General features: G+C 43.0%; 1 pseudogene; it reads right to left on the bottom strand.

Annotated features, from left to right (window-relative positions):
- Positions 1 to 3,074: 3,074 nt before the first annotated feature.
- On the bottom strand, positions 3,075 to 4,468 carry LOC140525214 (ras GTPase-activating protein-binding protein 1 pseudogene; annotated as a pseudogene).
- Between the last annotated feature and the right edge of the window lie 1,452 nt (positions 4,469 to 5,920).

The following is a 5,920-nucleotide window of genomic DNA, read 5'->3' as shown; positions in this document are numbered from 1 at the left end:
TGGAGGCAGTGTCAGAGGAGAGAAGGGGGCAGATTGGAGAGATGTTGTGAAGGTAAAATTCACAGGCCTTGACAACAGCTTGGATACGGATGCAGGGGGTGGGGCAGAGAATGAGAGAGTTGAGGTGTCCAGGATGACTCCTGGGGCGTGAGCCTGAGGGACTGGGAGGATAGTGGTGCCTTTTACAGTAATGGGAATGAGGGGAAATAGTGAGAAGGGGCAACTTAAGGGAAAAGATAATAAGCTACATTTTGGACATGTTGAGTTTCAAATGTCTGCTGGACATTCAGCTAGATATGCCTAAAAGGCAGATGGAGATGAAAGACCAGAGGTCAGAGGAGAGTCTGGGGCAAGAGAGGTAGATGTGAGAATCATCAGTGTAGAGATGGTCATTAAATGCATGGGGCTGATGAGATTCCCAGGGGAAGCCATGTAGAAGGTGAAGGTGAAGTAGGCCCAGGACAGAGCCCCGAGACACACCTATTCTGCATCTTTTAAAGCTCAAACATTCATCTTCAGTTGGCCCTCTCCAACAACTCCATGCTTTCAAAAGAGGCATGAACAGCAGCCCTTCATTCGGTCAGGGAACATATTGCTATCAAATAACAATAATCCTTCCCTTAATTTTTTTTAAATTGCAGACATTTGTTGATGAATATTTAAGTGTCTGGGGGGATGGTGGTAGGCGGAAAAATATTGGCCAATGTTGGGCCGCCTCGCTTCGGCTTGGAGCATTGTTTCCACTGAGGCAACAGATGGTGTTTCCAGTGTTAGAGGAAGCAAGGAGCTGCAGCACAACAAAATGCCCAGAGCACTGTGGGATTTCCCAGGTTCCTTCTAGGCCCACAGATGGCCTAGAGTCATAGACTGGATCTCAAAGAGACTTAAGAGATTGTCTGTTTTGAAGGGGTAGGGAACCTGTGGCCTTGAGGCCCCATGACTATATCCAAACTGCACAGATATGAATGCCTTTAATACAAGGATTTGTTCTATAAAACTGGGACTTAGTCAAAAGGGTGCACCTGAGCACCTAGAAGGCCACATGTGGCCTCGAGACTACAGGTTCCCTATCCCTGGAGAAGAACTCTAAGGTCCTTTTCAGCTCTAAATCTATGACATAGGATGGATGAGCTTCATGCAAATTATTCTCCTGGTTCTGCTTACCTCTCTCTGTATCGGATCATAGAAGGCTCCCATGATTCTCTGAATTCCTTATATTCATCACTTCTTATAGCACTACACTATTAGAATGTAGTCATATACTATCATTTATATGACAATTTCCCAAAGAGTGGGCACCCATTCTATTTCTAGTTTTTTTTTGGGGGGGGGGGAACACATTTTTTTTTCAAGGAAGCACTGATTCCATTTCATAGGATCATGCATTCAGAGCTGAAGGGGAAATGAGAGACCAGCTAGTCCAACTGCTTCATTTTATGGATAGGCAAATTGGGGCAAAGATGGCAAGAGATTTTTCCAGGATCCCCAAAACTCCCAACCCAGGGTTCTTTCCACTAATCCCACTGCCTATGTTTTACTTGACTTTCCCTTATTTTCCCCCCAGGTGCTCTTGAACTGTTTATTCCTCCATCTTAGCAATCGTTTAACCAACATTTGTGAATAGCATTCTGTCAAAAAAAAATCTTATTCTGATGCCTTTACATGGCATAGAGACAAACATAGAGGTTTCAAAGGCTGCTTGGGAGTTAATTATTTGAACAGAGCAGCCCACGAAAGAAAGAAAAAATACAACATGTGTGCTCCTGTGTGGGTGGCAGAACAGAGGAAAGGGGGGCAGAGGGTGCTGGGAATTTCCCACTTTTTAGACCCTCTATAAACATTAGCATCACTCTTGGTATTCTCAAGGTGAGTGCCTCATCCAAAGACTAGCAATGGGCAGATGGCTAGAGAAGCTGTCAATTCCTCCTAGAATTCCTTCTCAATGTCAGAAACTGATGTTTCTTCCAGAAATAAGACCAGAAGACAAAAGGGAATTGGAGCTCAATGCAAGGCTGGCTCCTGGGTTCTCTTTAGAGAGACAAATGAAGGAGCTGGGGAGGCTGGATTTAGTTTGTATCCAATGGTAATAAGAAACATAATTTCATGGGATATTTGGTGATCATGGATTGAAATGATACAAAGTTACAGAGTTAAACGATACAAAGTTACAGAAAGGACACCATTACAACTTATTTACCAACATCTATTACAAAGAATGAAGAGGGTAATAAATTCTACCGTGGACTCCATAAAACATGAACTTAAATCAACTTCTCAGTGACTCCAGTGCCAAAAGAGCTTTGAGGAGGATAAAGAAAACTGAAAGGAAATAGGGCTCAAGTGTAAGGCCCAAGAGGGCTCAAGGATGCAACAGATAAACTGAAGTCTTTTCTCAAAGTACATGTCATGAATCCTTTCTTTGAGAAAGCATCAGGAGATTTTGATTATGGTGAGGACCAAATCACATTTTTTAAAAAAGAAATGCATTTTTCTCTATGAATACCCTTTATTTCATTTTTTAACCATGTCACAAAGAAAAATGTGACTGTCAGTTTTTCTAGTGGCAACAACTCCAAACCAGAGGGTAGTTATGGCCTTCAATAAACAACTGGGGTTCTTCCTGCCCTCAAAATGTTTGCCAAATCCTGGGTTTCTGACCTATTCTTGGAACACATGGAAAAGGAAAAAGAAAATTATTCCAGTGTCAGTTATAAGCAAAAGATATAGTCCTTTGGGATAAAACTGCTGTTTTAAAAAAAAAAAGAAAAAATCTAGTCTGTATATTTGAGGTGAGCAAGGAATTTCAGTTTTTCTGCTTTTAAAAGCAACTTTTCCTAAAATATTGTTCCACAAAACAGGAATTGGGGACTAAGACTTAGGGGAGCTGTGGGGAATGAAAATAGCACATGCAAAAACAAACCATTAACCCAAAACAAAAAAGGGCCTGAAATTGTATCAAATGTAGGCAGTCTATATAACAGACTAGGGTCACATGCCAAGATTTTCAAGGCTTAAATTCACAATGCTGCAGGAGCAAAGGCTTATGCTGTCACGTGAAGATCTGTGTTCTGAATTCATTGATGTTGACCAATTCACCTTGCAGCTCCAAATCTTGGTTTCTGAAACATTCCTCCATGGGGAGGCCCTTTTATTCCACTACCTAGCCTACTTCATTGATCCCCTGGTCCACATGATCTGTTATCTCAACAATTACCTTCTCTGGCTGCTTGGGTCTTCTTTTCTTCAACATTCAAATGCACCTCACCTCTAAACATGAAGGGCCTACTGCAAGGATCTTCTGAACTGGCTTTGGGTCATAAAACACAACAAAACCAAAATTTGATAACTTCCCACCACTATTAATTTGGAGTTCCACAACATTCCTGTAACCTTTGAATGAAACACAGAAACTTTGGGAAAAATCTTTTAATTCTGCTAAGTGGAAGATTTCCAACAAAAGCTGTTGACTGTATATCTCACAATTCTCCATATCATCCTGTTTACCACCTTCAAACATTGGTCTGGGTCCCCTTTGGAGTGGGATATTAGTTCATTTTTCCCTCACTATCTGGTCCCTCTGGGGTCTCTGTGGTGGCATCTGAGATTCTGGTTTTGATTCTGGGCGAACCTCTGAAGCTGGTACTTTAACAACATAAGGTGATATCCCAGACACTGGAACAGCTCCACCAGGTTGAAGGTTCTTAGTGGTCACAGATGCCCAGGAAAATGTTCTCAAGTCCTCCTGTACTGCTGGAGCAGAATCCATAGGCATAGAAGATAAGCTCTTTTGAGTCTTCTCAGAAACAGCCTCTTCCAAAGCTGGTTCCAACTTTTCTTCATGAAAATAAGGTTCAGCTTCTTGCTCAGGCTCTGGTTCTGGTTCTGGCTCTGACTCCACAACAGGCTTCTCTAGGTACTCCTCCAAGTCATTGCTGCTGATCTGGTCATAAAAAGTTCCAGAGTCCTCAGGAACTACCTCAGGAGTTTGCTCTTTTTCCTCTGGTTCTTCTACTTCTTCCTCAGATTCTTCTTGGGGTCCAGTAACAAAACCACCAAAAACCTCATCTTGGTACCAGAAGATGTCGTTATGAACATAGAATTTGTTTGCAACAGAACTCTCTGGTGCAAGTACAAATGTCTGCATGAACCTCCAAAATGCCTGGTTATTTTCAGACAGCAATCGCATCACCTGGACCACAACACCATCATTGAGGGTAGCATGAGCATACACATGACAAATCTTAGTGTGACAGTTTGTAAAGTTTTGGGACATCACTTTCTCATGGATTTCTTTTTGTCCATAGACAGCATCAACTAGTTTTCCATTGGAATCCAAACCTCCATGAACATAAGATGAATTCTTTCCATAAAACCTATGCAGCATATCTGGTGCCTCATTCAGCAGAATATAATATTGTCTCTCAAATTTCCACCCAACCAGCAAGGGACTTGGCTTCTCCGTAACCATCTTTTTGGTCAACTGCAACCTGCAAGGCTGAGTGGAAGAGGAAGACTCTTCACTCCGAAGCAGGCTGGGTAGCAAAACTCTCTCATGCAATGGCATCCACCAAAAAAGAATATATTATGAAGGCACTGAATGAGTAGTTACTGAAGTATAAGTCAATCCTGAATCAGCTGTGTTCAGACCCTGATTTCACAGAGATAAAGATGCCGGCAGACTCTTAGGAGATTCCCATGTTTAGTGGTCTCATGATCCAGCAGAGGAGATTAAAGAGTGAGCAGACAAGTGAGAGGAGAGCCAGGAGAAAGCAGCGTCATAGAGACCAATAGAGGAGGGAGGATCCAGAAGAGAAGGGTGGTCAACAGTGTCAAAGGCTACAGAGAGATCAAGAAGGATGAGGATTGGTAAAAGGCATTAGCCAGGCAATTAAGAGCTCTTTGGAGCTTCAAGGGAATAGAGAGGTCGGAAGCCAGACTGCAAAGAGCGATGAAGAGAGTGAAAATGAAGGGACTGGAGGCAGAGTGATGATGGTGGCATATGGGATAGTAACTCATGGTGATGGCAGGACCAAGGCAGGGTTGCTTAAGAATGGGTGAGGCATAGGCATGTTTATAGTCAACAGGAAAGAGCAAATTGGCTGGGGAGAAGTAAAAGGATTGCCTTGCTAGAGTGTGGGCCCAGTTGAAATTAAGGAACACAAATGTGTAGTAAACTCAGTAGCAGAGTTCTGCAACTATTCTTTAGCTCCATTCAGTAGCTTATTAATAAGAGAGGAGGTAGAGGGTGGAAGTAATCAAGGTTGGGCTTTGATTGAGATGGGACAATGGAGCAGGGGATTCAAGCAAAGACTAGAATGTAGAGGGAGCTGATTCTCCGAGGGATCAAGATAGGGAAGGGAGGCCAGTGTAGCCAGCATAAGTGTGATTGCCTGGGAAAGAACTGAGTATTAGAGGGACTGGAGCCTCATGGTGAGGATGAAGAGAGGGGTTGAGGACTGCAGAGCAGAGTGAACAGGAGAGTGATAAGAGGTTATGATCATACACAAAGGAATTCAAGGGTTCATGGACATGGAAGTGGAACACTTAGGGGAGATAGGGAGATTGAAGGTATAACTATCTCTGTGTAAAATTGAGGGGAAGGAGTAGGTCATGGGTTGAATGAGGAACTGGGAGGCTATGGTATTTGAGGGAATATTATATTGAAGTCCACCAGTATTAGAGCAGAAATTGTCTTTGAGAAAAAGACATGAGCCAGACACAGAACTCACTGACAACGGAAGGAGACTGACTAAAGTTGGGTCAGGAGATAATTGCCACAAGGATATGAACTGGGTGATATTTTTTGTGTGGCCCTCAAAGGAAGAGAGGCTGCTGGAAGAGCGGAGAGTTTGCAAGCAGCAATGGAAGCAAACATCCCAAGTCCTCTACTCTATCCAGTAAACAGGGAGGGGTGGGGTAT

Source organism: Notamacropus eugenii, chromosome 1, assembly GCF_028372415.1.
Source record: "Notamacropus eugenii isolate mMacEug1 chromosome 1, mMacEug1.pri_v2, whole genome shotgun sequence".
NCBI classification, from domain to species: domain Eukaryota; kingdom Metazoa; phylum Chordata; class Mammalia; order Diprotodontia; family Macropodidae; genus Notamacropus; species Notamacropus eugenii.
This window is presented reverse-complemented; position numbering and strand designations above follow the sequence as displayed.